At 32.5% G+C, this 16,246-nt stretch overlaps 1 protein-coding gene and 1 long non-coding RNA gene across 4 annotated transcripts in view; one reads left to right on the forward strand and one right to left on the reverse strand.

Moving 5' to 3' along the window:
• LOC130012538 (uncharacterized) overlaps window positions 1-16,246 on the forward strand; it is a 49,419-nt gene that overhangs the window by 24,616 nt on the left and 8,557 nt on the right. The gene's annotated exons all lie outside the window — the stretch shown is intronic.
• Window positions 1-16,246, reverse strand: part of LOC126819227 (uncharacterized) — a 42,020-nt gene that overhangs the window by 13,936 nt on the left and 11,838 nt on the right. The window lies entirely within an intron of this gene.

Here is a 16,246-nt window from a genome sequence, read left to right on the forward strand (position 1 = left end):
TTGAGCATGCATTAAATTAATTGAATATAGGACATAATATTATAATACAATTATGATAAATCTATAGGTTGCCTATACACCAGTGCATGGCGTCGTGCCTATTGGGGAAAAAAATTTTTTTTTATTGATATTATGAAGACAGAAGACCTGTCCGTCTGTAATAGTCATCACACCCTCTCCAGGAATTGTATAATTTGTCATTAGTTTATTGCACTTTAAATAGTTTAGATGTCATTTGTTAAGGCATCGCTCAACAGCGGCCTCGCTTCGTACACACTATCTTTTAGCCTCGATCTGGGAGTATGACGTCAACGTAACGGTTAATCTCCGCTCACAACGGCATTTAAAATTAAATCAGTCAAAGAAATCTCGTTTAAATCCAAGCCATCCGTGGGTCTACAGAGTTGATTTTGTGCTTGTTGTGTAAATAAAGATCTAATTTATAATCTATGACATCTGAAGCCTAAATAAAGACATGAAATAATCAGATTTAGCTCATGCATAATGTATGTTTAATCAAAAGAATTCAAATTAATCCACAAGAAAAAAAAAAAATTTAGAAGAAATCATGGGCCAACTATATTCCCAGAATAAGAATTAATAAAAAATCTAGGGAATTTCTATAGTACCCATTCCTATGGAAAAATGTAGTGACCTAGTTTCCAAACTACAGAATACAACAGCATTCCTTCCTATACGTAACTGTAGAATTTCCTACAGAAAGTGCAATAAAAAAAAAACCTATAGAGTGCTATAGTATTTTCCTATAGAGATTTTCCCATAAATTTGTAGGAAAAACTATAGAATATGCGCTACAGAAACTGTAGAATATTTGGAGTTGTCATTTCCTACAGGCCCCCAATATTCTGTAGAATACTATAGGGTCATTCCACGTCAAGTGGACCAAATTTCGGAAAGTTGGGAACATGACCCCCTCCAAAAAAATTATAAAAAATATATGTTACAGTACATGGACTTAAACTAACAAATCCAAAATTATACCTCTCTAGGCTGAAAATTCGCTGAGATATGGCCATTTTAAGTTAGGGTACTGAAACGGATCATAAATTCAGCTTTTCGGTTGCTTTAAATTCACATTTCTAATAGGAGTAGAACTCTCTAATTTTGTAATCTAAGACAACTTTTGGTGTAGATTATGAATTTAGCATCACGCGCAATGTGCGATTCACACAGTTCGTGCCACCATGTGGCAAAATGTGGAACAAATAAACTATTCAATTTTTTTTCAGGATTTCCACAGCCACTTGCAAAGTCTCTACAGCATACACAACCTCCAAAATTGGCATAGTTAATGTCAGGTTGTCTTTCATCAATTTACAAAATATTCTGAGTGAATGGGATATATACATTCAAAAAAAACAAATATTCAGTCTCGAAGTTCAATGCACACTGAAAACGTACAAAATATACCGATTTTCACCTTCAATTTTGGCCATGTGGGACAGAGGTTAAAATTCTGAAAAAGTTTGAAAATGAAACTTCAATTACCCTACTATAACATACATTATAGTCCATCTTGTGTATTTGATGGCTTATATTTTTAATTGGCACTTGAAATCTGTGCGGTGATGAAGTTTTTATGGCTATCATCAAAATTGTTGACTTTTCACGTTGATTTTAAAGTTACATCTAAATGATCTATACCCCTCAAACGTGTCTATTTAGAGTAAGTGTTTGCGAAGATTACGAGTATGCAATCATTTTGGATCTGCATTGTATTGTTCTAATTTTTATTTGGCCTACCAAATGAGACAAAAATGGTTATTCCGCTTTACAAATTGGAATATTGGGCTTTCACAGTCAGATTAAAATTACTTCTGAAAGAAATGAAATGAAATGGGGTTTAACGTCCTACTGTTCTGCTCCTATGCTGGGCTAATGAAGACGGGCATACGCCATACAGTGTGCTATGAGGGAAATTTTGCTCGGGCAGCGGCACTATCGCCTACTCTTATATCGAATTCCAACTGCCAAGGGATCTTTTACTTGCATTCCAATGTATACACAGGACTCCGTTTTTTCGTCTCATCCAAAGGACTAGACAGCTGTCCTTGTCAGGCCCTCTGTCCTGCATCACTGACAAGGGGGAACCACGCCGGAAAATCTGGATGAACTTTCTCGGCCAACGCAGGGATCGAACACCCGACCTCCAGGCCAGCGAGCCAGTGTCTTACCCACTTAGCCACGTGATCCCCATACTTCTGAAAGACTTAGGCCCCTCATATTTGTCATTTTAGAGCAACTTATAATGTAGAAAAATTTGGTAAATTAGATTCAATTTGGTGCATTCTGACGTATTTCCGGAAGGTAAATTCCAAAATTACAGGTCTAAAAATCGCCAATAAAATCACCAATAAAATCGCATAAAATGTCCTTAAAATGTTGATGGGGAATGCTCCCTTCACAGGTGAGGAACAAAATATCTTCAGATACCATATTATGGTTGTTCTTAACAAGCTTTATTAGCAGTATCAATTTACTGTCCATTTAAGTATAGGAAAGTTGGTCGGGGTTTTCCAGAGCACAAACATTCACAGACGAAAAGTCTATAGACTTGATTTACTGTTTTTACTTTCAGCCCATAAAAATAAATAATATAGCTTGCAATAGTTGCTTGGTGTACGAGAAAAAGGAGAAACGAAAGGAAGGGAATTCGATGGTTAGGATCCTTGACAATTAGGCTAATTAAATAAATCGATTAATGATGAATTTAGTTTATTGTTAATCTCTAACTACCCGATTTTAAACACACGTGGGGTTATGTCTCACGCAGCAATTGTTTTAAAAAAGTCTTACGAATGGCAACCTGTCGGAAGTTTTTTACCTGCACTCTCGATCGCTGTAGTAGTAGGCCTACCTTCCACTGTTTTGCGGTAAGGGCATGTTCCAAGTTCACCTAATAAGATATTTTCTTCAGTATAATAATAATAATAATAATTAAATAATAATAATAATAATAATTAAATAATAATAATAATAATAATAAAATAATAACTAGAACTGCGAAGCAGTAATGACGGGTTTCACCGGTGCCACGTTACCCTTGAACTTATGTCACTTCCGGTACCAATGAAACCGTTAAACAGGTTTCCACATAAGCATTGCACACATGAAATAAAATGGACACAGAAACAACCAAATCCAGCAACCAATTCATTTGCTACATGTCAGTGATCCTGTCAAAATTACATTACTTCCGGTGATAATGAAAATGTTAAATTGGTTTATGAAATCAGAAATAGCATCATCACATGTTGAAAATTTTATGTAAATCCTATAATAATTGCCACCTTTATAGACCAAAAACCTTGAAAAATGACTTGTAGAAAATCGCCTATTTCTCTGCAACCGTACAAGTTAGAAACCATTTTGAGGTATCTGTATGATCGAATGAGTTCATTCTATTTGTTGATTGGAATCAAATATCATAATTTTAAAAACATTACAAATCTGATTCATTTGAATAAAATATCTGTTTTGAAGGCTAAAAATACAGTTTTTGCCAAAATGACGTTACTTCCGGTGATAATGAAAATCTTAAATTACTTGTATGAAATCGTAAATGGCATTATGTATCACACAGTGAAAATTTCATGAAAATCGAATAATAATTGACACTTTTATTGACAAAAAAACCTTAAAAAGTGACCTGTTGAAAATTGCCTATTTCTCCGCAACTGAACAAGTTAGAAACCATTTTGTGATATCTATATGATCGTAAGGGTTCATTGTATTAGTTGATTTGAATCAAATATCAAAATTTTAAACAAATAACAAATATGACTCATTTGAATAAATTACTGGTTTCGAAGGCTATAAATACAATTTTTGCCCAAATTACGTCATTTCCGGTGATATTGAAAATGTTAAATTGGTTTGACCTAGTTAAAATTGACATTACACATCAAATGGTGTCACTTTTATGAAAATCGAATAATAATTGACTCTTTTACAGGCAAACTAGCGTAAAAAGTGACTCATGCAAAATTGCCCATTTCTCGGCAACTGCGCATATTACAAATTAATTTTCACATACATTCTCTCCGTATAGATTATTGCTACGAGTTTATGAAAGTTACGAAGTAATATTTTAAAATATGAAAACGCTGGATGGGTTGTAAATAGCTTAATTTTACACCTTTTTTCACCTTTTAATCGAAATAGCCCGAAAACGGAATCGAAATTAAAAAAACTGGTCCCAACATTTTGTGCGCCTTTAAAGGGCGCACAATTTCAGTTATACCAGATTTGAAAAAAATAATATTTGCTTTCGAAAAATGGTACCTAACTGTCAAAATTGTAGTTTTTTGTCAATTTACGCCACTTCCGGTGCCGACAGATAACACTATTGGTAACCAAAAAAATGACAATTGAGACAACGGGGCATATGAACTTTGTTTTATACAAATCGAACAATAAATAATTAATCTAGGACTGAAAAACTGAATTAGCCAATGGGGGCCAAGGAAAATTACCGAGACAAAAAATTTTCACATTTTTGCCCAAGTCAGAGGACTCGTTATATTTGTGTAAAACACGACTAAAAAATATTCATAAATAAAAAAGTTTTTTGTAAAAATTTAAATTTTCTAAATTTAGCGCCTAATATCTGCGAAGATTTGCCGAAAATCAAAAATCAAAAGTAGCGTAGCTATGTGCCCCGTCTCCGGCTATGCCAAAATGCATCGAAAGTTAAAATCCAATGATTATTGTTAAAATTACTGCAATATTTCTAAAAACGATAGCTTCGGTGATTTCGGACATTTCGCATTGTCGCAGAACGTTCAAAATAGCTTTATCCTCTAAGTCACACCCACTTTTCCGATAAAACCGAAGAAATCGTAACGATCCGACAATCAGTTGCTGAGATCTACTCAAAACAAAAGAAGAATAATAATAATAATAAGAACTAGAACTGCGAAGCAGTAATGACGGGTTTCACCGGTGCCACGTTACCCTTGAACTTATGTCACTTCCGGTACCAATGAAACCGTTAAACAGGTTTCCACATAAGCATTGCACACATGAAATAAAATGGACGCAGAAACAACCAAATCCAGCAATCAATTCATTTGCTACATGTCAGTGATCCTGTCAAAATTACATTACTTCCGGTGATAATGAAAATGTTAAATTGGTTTATGAAATCAGAAATAGCATCATCACATGGTGAAAATTTTATGTAAATCCTATAATAATTGCCACCTTTATAGACCAAAAACCTTGAAAAATGACTTGTAGAAAATCGCCTATTTCTCTGCAACCGTACAAGTTAGAAACCATTTTGAGGTATCTGTATGATCGAATGAGTTCATTCTATTTGTTGATTGGAATCAAATATCATAATTTTAAAAACATTACAAATCTGATTCATTTGAATAAAATATCTGTTTTGAAGGCTAAAAATACAGTTTTTGCCAAAATGACGTTACTTCCGGTGATAATGAAAATCTTAAATTACTTGTATGAAATTGTAAATGGCATTAGGTATCACACAATGAAAATTTCATGAAAATCGAATAATAATTGACACTTTTATTGACAAAAAAACTTAAAAAGTGACCTGTTGAAAATTGCCTATTTCTCCGCAACTGAACAAGTTAGAAACCATTTTGTGATATCTATATGATCGTAAGGGTTCATTGTATTAGTTCATTTGAATCAAATATCAAAATTTTAAACAAATAACAAATATGACTCATTTGAATAAATTACTGGTTTCGAAGGCTATAAATACAATTTTTGCCCAAATTACGTCATTTCCGGTGATATTGAAAATGTTAAATTGGTTTGACCTAGTTAAAATTGACATTACACATCAAATGGTGTCACTTTTATGAAAATCGAATAATAATTGACTCTTTTACAGGCAAACTAGCGTAAAAAGTGACTCATGCAAAATTGCCCATTTCTCGGCAACTGCGCATATTACAAATTAATTTTCACATACATTCTCTCCGTATAGATTATTGCTACGAGTTTATGAAAGTTACGAAGTAATATTTTAAAATATGAAAACGCTGGATGAGTTGTAAATAGCTTAATTTTACACCTTTTTTCACCTTTTAATCGAAATAGCCCGAAAACGGAATCGAAATTAAAAAAACTGGTTCCAACATTTTGTGCGCCTTTAAAGGGCGCACAATTTCAGTTATACCAGATTTGAAAAAAATAATATTTGCTTTCGAAAAATGGTACCTAACTGTCAAAATTGTAGTTTTTTGTCAATTTACGCCACTTCCGGTGCCGACAGATAACACAATTGGTAACAAAAAAAATGACAATTGAGACAACGGAGCATATGAACTTTGTTTTATACAAATCGAACAATAAATAATTAATCTAGGACTGAAAAACTGAATTAGCCAATTGGGGCCAAGGAAAATTACCGAGACAAAAATTTTTCACATTTTTGCCCAAGTCAGAGGACTCGTTATATTTGTGTAAAACACGACTAAAAAATATTCATAAATAAAAAAGTTTTTTGTAAAAATTTAAATTTTCGAAATTTAGCGCCTAATATCTGCGAAGATTTGCCGAAAATCAAAAATCAAAAGTAGCGTAGCTATGTGCCCCGTCTCCGGCTATGCCAAAATGCATCGAAAGTTAAAATCCAATGATTATTGTTAAAATTACTGCAATATTTCTAAAAACGATAGCTTCGGTGATTTCGGACATTTCGCATTGTCGCAGAACGTTCAAAATAGCTTTATCCTCTAAGTCACACCCACTTTTTCAGTAAAACTGAAGAAATCGTAACGATCCGACAATCAGTTGCTGAGATCTACTCAAAACAAAAGAAGAATAATAATAACTAGAACTGCGAAGCAGTAATGACGGGTTTCACCGGTGCCACGTTACCCTTGAACTTATGTCACTTCCGGTACCAAAATTACATTACTTCCGGTGATAATGAAAATGTTAAATTGGTTTATGAAATCAGAAATAGCATCATCACATGGTGAAAATTTTATGTAAATCCTATAATAGTTGCCACCTTTATAGACCAAAAACCTTGAAAAATGACTTGTAGAAAATCGCCTATTTCTCTGCAACCGTACAAGTTAGAAACCATTTTGAGGTATCTGTATGATCGAATGAGTTCATTCTATTTGTTGATTGGAATCAAATATCATAATTTTAAAAACATTACAAATCTGATTCATTTGAATAAAATATCTGTTTTGAAGGCTAAAAATACAGTTTTTGCCAAAATGACGTTACTTCCGGTGATAATGAAAATCTTAAATTACTTGTATGAAATCGTAAATGGCATTAGGTATCACACAATGAAAATTTCATGAAAATCGAATAATAATTGACACTTTTATTGTCAAAAAACCTTAAAAAGTGACCTGTTGAAAATTGCCTATTTCTCCGCAACTGAACAAGTTAGAAACCATTTTGTGATATCTATATGATCGTAAGGGTTCATTGTATTAGTTCATTTGAATCAAATATCAAAATTTTAAACAAATAACAAATATGACTCATTTGAATAAATTACTGGTTTCGAAGGCTATAAATACAATTTTTGCCCAAATTACGTCATTTCCGATGATATTGAAAATGTTAAATTGGTTTGACCTAGTTAAAATTGACATTACACATCAAATGGTGTCACTTTTATGAAAATCGAATAATAATTGACTCTTTTACAGGCAAACTAGCGTAAAAAGTGACTCATGCAAAATTGCCCATTTCTCGGCAACTGCGCATATTACAAATTAATTTTCACATACATTCTCTCCGTATAGATTATTGCTACGAGTTTATGAAAGTTACGAAGTAATATTTTAAAATATGAAAACGCTGGATGGGTTGTAAATAGCTTAATTTTACACCTTTTTTCACCTTTTAATCGAAATAGCCCGAAAACGGAATCGAAATTAAAAAAACTGGTTCCAACATTTTGTGCGCCTTTAAAGGGCGCACAATTTCAGTTATACCAGATTTGAAAAAAATAATATTTGCTTTCGAAAAATGGTACCTAACTGTCAAAATTGTAGTTTTTTGTCAATTTACGCCACTTCCGGTGCCGACAGATAACACTATTGGTAACAAAAAAAATGACAATTGAGACAACGGAGCATATGAACTTTGTTTTATACAAATCGAACAATAAATAATTAATCTAGGACTGAAAAACTGAATTAGCCAATTGGGGCCAAGGAAAATTACCGAGACAAAAATTTTTCACATTTTTGCCCAAGTCAGAGGACTCGTTATATTTGTGTAAAACACGACTAAAAAATATTCATAAATAAAAAAGTTTTTTGTAAAAATTTTAATTTTCTAAATTTAGCGCCTAATATCTGCGAAGATTTGCCGAAAATCAAAAATCAAAAGTAGCGTAGCTATGTGCCCCGTCTCCGGCTATGCCAAAATGCATCGAAAGTTAAAATCCAATGATTATTGTTAAAATTACTGCAATATTTCTAAAAACGATAGCTTCGGTGATTTCGGACATTTCGCATTGTCGCAGAACGTTCAAAATAGCTTTATCCTCTAAGTCACACCCACTTTTTCAGTAAAACTGAAGAAATCGTAACGATCCGACAATCAGTTGCTGAGATCTACTCAAAACAAAAGAAGAATAATAATAATAATAAGAACTAGAACTGCGAAGCAGTAATGACGGGTTTCACCGGTGCCAGGTTACCCTTGAACTTATGTCACTTCCGGTACCAATGAAACCGTTAAACAGGTTTCCACATAAGCATTGCACACATGAAATAAAATGGACGCAGAAACAACCAAATCCAGCAATCAATTCATTTGCTACATGTCAGTGATCCTGTCAAAATTACATTACTTCCGGTGATAATGAAAATGTTAAATTGGTTTATGAAATCAGAAATAGCATCATCACATGTTGAAAATTTTATGTAAATCCTATAATAATTGCCACCTTTATAGACCAAAAACCTTGAAAAATGACTTGTAGAAAATCGCCTATTTCTCTGCAACCGTACAAGTTAGAAACCATTTTGAGGTATCTGTATGATCGAATGAGTTCATTCTATTTGTTGATTGGAATCAAATATCATAATTTTAAAAACATTACAAATCTGATTCATTTGAATAAAATATCTGTTTTGAAGGCTAAAAATACAGTTTTTGCCAAAATGACGTTACTTCCGGTGATAATGAAAATCTTAAATTACTTGTATGATATCGTAAATGGCATTATGTATCACACAGTGAAAATTTCATGAAAATCGAATAATAATTGACACTTTTATTGACAAAAAAACCTTAAAAAGTGACCTGTTGAAAATTGCCTATTTCTCCGCAACTGAACAAGTTAGAAACCATTTTGTGATATCTATATGATCGTAAGGGTTCATTGTATTAGTTGATTTGAATCAAATATCAAAATTTTAAACAAATAACAAATATGACTCATTTGAATAAATTACTGGTTTCGAAGGCTATAAATACAATTTTTGCCCAAATTACGTCATTTCCGGTGATATTGAAAATGTTAAATTGGTTTGACCTAGTTAAAATTGACATTACACATCAAATGGTGTCACTTTTATGAAAATCGAATAATAATTGACTCTTTTACAGGCAAACTAGCGTAAAAAGTGACTCATGCAAAATTGCCCATTTCTCGGCAACTGCGCATATTACAAATTAATTTTCACATACATTCTCTCCGTATAGATTATTGCTACGAGTTTATGAAAGTTACGAAGTAATATTTTAAAATATGAAAACGCTGGATGGGTTGTAAATAGCTTAATTTTACACCTTTTTTCACCTTTTAATCGAAATAGCCCGAAAACGGAATCGAAATTAAAAAAAATGGTCCCAACATTTTGTGCGCCTTTAAAGGGCGCACAATTTCAGTTATACCAGATTTGAAAAAAATAATATTTGCTTTCGAAAAATGGTACCTAACTGTCAAAATTGTAGTTTTTTGTCAATTTACGCCACTTCCGGTGCCGACAGATAACACTATTGGTAACAAAAAAAATGACAATTGAGACAACGGGGCATATGAACTTTGTTTTATACAAATCGAACAATAAATAATTAATCTAGGACTGAAAAACTGAATTAGCCAATGGGGGCCAAGGAAAATTACCGAGACAAAAATTTTTCACATTTTTGCCCAAGTCAGAGGACTCGTTATATTTGTGTAAAACACGATTAAAAAATATTCATAAATAAAAAAGTTTTTTGTAAAAATTTAAATTTTCTAAATTTAGCGCCTAATATCTGCGAAGATTTGCCGAAAATCAAAAATCAAAAGTAGCGTAGCTATGTGCCCCGTCTCCGGCTATGCCAAAATGCATCGAAAGTTAAAATCCAATGATTATTGTTAAAATTACTGCAATATTTCTAAAAACGATAGCTTCGGTGATTTCGGACATTTCGCATTGTCGCAGAACGTTCAAAATAGCTTTATCCTCTAAGTCACACCCACTTTTCCGATAAAACCGAAGAAATCGTAACGATCCGACAATCAGTTGCTGAGATCTACTCAAAACAAAAGAAGAATAATAATAATAAGAATAATAATTTTAACAAAAACAATAGTGTTTCACACAAGCTACGCAGTGTGAAACCCTAATAATAATTTTAACAAAAACAATAGTGTTTCACACAAGCTACGCAGTGTGAAACCCTAATAATAAGAACTAGAACTGCGAAGCAGTAATGACGGGTTTCACCGGTGCCACGTTACCCTTGAACTTATGTCACTTCCGGTACCAATGAAACCGTTAAACAGGTTTCCACATAAGCATTGCACACATGAAATAAAATGGACACAGAAACAACCAAATCCAGCAACCAATTCATTTGCTACATGTCAGTGATCCTGTCAAAATTACATTACTTCCGGTGATAATGAAAATGTTAAATTGGTTTATGAAATCAGAAATAGCATCATCACATGTTGAAAATTTTATGTAAATCCTATAATAATTGCCACCTTTATAGACCAAAAACCTTGAAAAATGACTTGTAGAAAATCGCCTATTTCTCTGCAACCGTACAAGTTAGAAACCATTTTGAGGTATCTGTATGATCGAATGAGTTCATTCTATTTGTTGATTGGAATCAAATATCATAATTTTAAAAACATTACAAATCTGATTCATTTGAATAAAATATCTGTTTTGAAGGCTAAAAATACAGTTTTTGCCAAAATGACGTTACTTCCGGTGATAATGAAAATCTTAAATTACTTGTATGAAATCGTAAATGGCATTATGTATCACACAGTGAAAATTTCATGAAAATCGAATAATAATTGACACTTTTATTGACAAAAAAACCTTAAAAAGTGACCTGTTGAAAATTGCCTATTTCTCCGCAACTGAACAAGTTAGAAACCATTTTGTGATATCTATATGATCGTAAGGGTTCATTGTATTAGTTGATTTGAATCAAATATCAAAATTTTAAACAAATAACAAATATGACTCATTTGAATAAATTACTGGTTTCGAAGGCTATAAATACAATTTTTGCCCAAATTACGTCATTTCCGGTGATATTGAAAATGTTAAATTGGTTTGACCTAGTTAAAATTGACATTACACATCAAATGGTGTCACTTTTATGAAAATCGAATAATAATTGACTCTTTTACAGGCAAACTAGCGTAAAAAGTGACTCATGCAAAATTGCCCATTTCTCGGCAACTGCGCATATTACAAATTAATTTTCACATACATTCTCTCCGTATAGATTATTGCTACGAGTTTATGAAAGTTACGAAGTAATATTTTAAAATATGAAAACGCTGGATGGGTTGTAAATAGCTTAATTTTACACCTTTTTTCACCTTTTAATCGAAATAGCCCGAAAACGGAATCGAAATTAAAAAACATGGTCCCAACATTTTGTGCGCCTTTAAAAGGCGCACAATTTCAGTTATACCAGATTTGAAAAAAATAATATTTGCTTTCGAAAAATGGTACCTAACTGTCAAAATTGTAGTTTTTTGTCAATTTACGCCACTTCCGGTGCCGACAGATAACACTATTGGTAACAAAAAAAATGACAATTGAGACAACGGGGCATATGAACTTTGTTTTATACAAATCGAACAATAAATAATTAATCTAGGACTGAAAAACTGAATTAGCCAATGGGGGCCAAGGAAAATTACCGAGACAAAAATTTTTCACATTTTTGCCCAAGTCAGAGGACTCGTTATATTTGTGTAAAACACGATTAAAAAATATTCATAAATAAAAAAGTTTTTTGTAAAAATTTAAATTTTCTAAATTTAGTGCCTAATATCTGCGAAGATTTGCCGAAAATCAAAAGTAGCGTAGCTATGTGCCCCGTCTCCGGCTATGCCAAAATGCATCGAAAGTTAAAATCCAATGATTATTGTTAAAATTACTGCAATATTTCTAAAAACGATAGCTTCGGTGATTTCGGACATTTCGCATTGTCGCAGAACGTTCAAAATAGCTTTATCCTCTAAGTCACACCCACTTTTCCGATAAAACCGAAGAAATCGTAACGATCCGACAATCAGTTGCTGAGATCTACTCAAAACAAAAGAAGAATAATAATAATAATAAGAACTAGAACTGCGATGCAGTAATGACGGGTTTCACCGGTGCCACTTTACCCTAAACATGTTACTTCCCGTACCAATGAAACCATTAAACAGGTTTCCACATAAGCATTGCACACATCAAATAAAATGGACGCCGAATCAACAAAATCCAGCAATATCAATTCATTTTATACATTTGTTACATGTAAGTGTACTGTACTTCCGGTGATAATGAAAATGTTCAATTACTTTTATGAAATCAGAAATGACATAGGGCATCACATGGTGAAAATTGTATGTAAATCGAATAACAATTGCCACTTTTATAGACCAAAAACCTTGAAAAGTGACTTGTAGAAAATCGCCTATTTCTCTGCAACCGTACAAGTTAGAAACCATTTTCTGGTATCTGTATGATCGTATGGGTTCAATCTATTTGCTGATTGGAATCAAATATCATAATTTTAAAAACAATACAAATAAGACTCATTTGAAAAAAATATCTGTTTTGAAGGCTAAAAATACAGTTTTTGCCAAAATGACGTTACTTCCGGTGATAATGAAAATCTGAAATTACTTGTATGAAATCGTAAATGGCATTATGTATCACACAGTGAAAATTTCATGAAAATCGAATAATAATTGAGACTTTTATTGACAAAAAACCTTAAAAAGTGACCTGTTGAAAATTGCTTATTTCTCCGCAACTGAACAAGTTAGAAACCATTTTGTGATATCTATATGATCGTAAGGGGTCATTGTATTAGTTGATTTGAATCAAATATCAAAATTTTAAACAAATAACAAATATGACTCATTTGAATAAATTACTGGTTTCGAAGGCTATAAATACAATTTTTGCCCAAATTACGTCATTTCCGGTGATATTGAAAGGGTTAATTTGGTTTGACCTAGTTAAAATTGACATTACACATCAAATGGTGTCACTTTTATGAAAATCGAATAATAATTGACTCTTTTACAGGCAAACTAGCGTAAAAAGTGACTCATGCAAAATTGCCCATTTCTCGGCAACTGCGCATATTACAAATTAATTTTCACATACATTCTCTCCGTATAGATTATTGCTACGAGTTTATGAAAGTTACGAAGTAATATTTTAAAATATGAAAACGCTGGATGGGTTGTAAATAGCTTAATTTTACACCTTTTTTCACCTTTTAATCGAAATAGCCCGAAAACGGAATCGAAATTAAAAAAACTGGTCCCAACATTTTGTGCGCCTTTAAAGGGCGCACAATTTCAGTTATACCAGATTTGAAAACAATAATATTTGCTTTCGAAAAATGGTACCTAACTGTCAAAATTGTAGTTTTTTGTCAATTTACGCCACTTCCGGTGCCGACAGATAACACTATTGGTAACAAAAAAAATGACAATTGAGACAACGGAGCATATGAACTTTGTTTTATACAAATCGAACAATAAATAATTAATCTAGGACTGAAAAACTGAATTAGCCAATGGGGGCCAAGGAAAATTACCGAGACAAAAAATTTTCACATTTTTGCCCAAGTCAGAGGGCTCGTTATATTTGTGTAAAACACGACTAAAAAATATTCATAAATAAAAAAGTTTTTTGTAAAAATTTAAATTTTCTAAATTTAGCGCCTAATATCTGCGAAGATTTGCCGAAAATCAAAAATCAAAAGTAGCGCAGCTATGTGCCCTGTCTCCAGCTATGCCAAAATGTATCGAAAGTTAAAATCCCATGATTATTGTTAAAATTACCGCAATATTTGTAAAAACGATAACTTCGGTGATTTCGGACATTTCGCATTGTCGCAGAACGTTCAAAATAGCTTTATCCTCTAAGTCACACCCACTTTCCCAGTAAAACCGAAGAAATCGTAACGATGCGACAAGTAGTTGCTGAGATCTACTCAAAACAAAAGAAGAATAATAATAATAATAAGAACTAGAACTGCGAAGCAGTAATGACGGGTTTCACCGGTGCCACGTTACCCTTGAACTTATGTCACTTCCGGTACCAATGAAACCGTTAAACAGGTTTCCACATAAGCATTGCACACATGAAATAAAATGGACGCAGAAACAACCAAATCCAGCAATCAATTCATTTGCTACATGTCAGTGATCCTGTCAAAATTACATTACTTCCGGTGATAATGAAAATGTTAAATTGGTTTATGAAATCAGAAATAGCATCATCACATGGTGAAAATTTTATGTAAATCCTATAATAATTGCCACCTTTATAGACCAAAAACCTTGAAAAATGACTTGTAGAAAATCGCCTATTTCTCTGCAACCGTACAAGTTAGAAACCATTTTGAGGTATCTGTATGATCGAATGAGTTCATTCTATTTGTTGATTGGAATCAAATATCATAATTTTAAAAACATTACAAATCTGATTCATTCGAATAAAATATCTGTTTTGAAGGCTAAAAATACAGTTTTTGCCAAAATGACGTTACTTCCGGTGATAATGAAAATCTTAAATTACTTGTATGAAATCGTAAATGGCATTATGTATCACACAGTGAAAATTTCATGAAAATCGAATAATAATTGACACTTTTATTGACAAAAAACCTTAAAAAGTGACCTGTTGAAAATTGCCTATTTCTCCGCAACTGAACAAGTTAGAAACCATTTTGTGATATCTATATGATCGTAAGGGTTCATTGTATTAGTTGATTTGAATCAAATATCAAAATTTTAAACAAATAACAAATATGACTCATTTGAATAAATTACTGGTTTCGAAGGCTATAAATACAATTTTTGCCCAAATTACGTCATTTCCGGTGATATTGAAAATGTTAAATTGGTTTGACCTAGTTAAAATTGACATTACACATCAAATGGTGTCACTTTTATGAAAATCGAATAATAATTGACTCTTTTACAGGCAAACTAGCGTAAAAAGTGACTCATGCATAATTGCCCATTTCTCGGCAACTGCGCATATTACAAATTAATTTTCAAATACATTCTCTTCGTATAGATTATTGCTACGAGTTTATGAAAGTTATGAAGTAATATTTTAAAATATGAAAACGCTGGATGGGTTGTAAATAGCTTAATTTTACACCTTTTTTCACCTTTTAATCGAAATAGCCCGAAAACGGAATCGAAATTAAAAAAACTGGTCCCAACATTTTGTGCGCCTTTAAAGGGCGCACAATTTCAGTTATACCAGATTTGAAAAAAATAATATTTGCTTTCGAAAAATGGTACCTAACTGTCAAAATTGTAGTTTTTTGTCAATTTACGCCACTTCCGGTGCCGACAGATAACACTATTGGTAACCAAAAAAATGACAATTGAGACAACGGAGCATATGAACTTTGTTTTATACAAATCGAACAATAAATAATTAATCTAGGACTGAAAAACTGAATTAGCCAATGGGGGCCAAGGAAAATTACCGAGACAAAAAATTTTCACATTTTTGCCCAAGTCAGAGGACTCGTTATATTTGTGTAAAACACGACTAAAAAATATTCATAAATAAAAAAGTTTTTTGTAAAAATTTAAATTTTCTAAATTTAGCGCCTAATATCTGCGAAGATTTGCCGAAAATCAAAAATCAAAAGTAGCGTAGCTATGTGCCCCGTCTCCGGCTATGCCAAAATGCATCGAAAGTTAAAATCCAATGATTATTGTTAAAATTACTGCAATATTTCTAAAAACGATAGC

Source organism: Patella vulgata, chromosome 4 (genome assembly GCF_932274485.2).
Source record: "Patella vulgata chromosome 4, xgPatVulg1.2, whole genome shotgun sequence".
In the NCBI taxonomy this organism is placed as follows: domain Eukaryota; kingdom Metazoa; phylum Mollusca; class Gastropoda; family Patellidae; genus Patella; species Patella vulgata.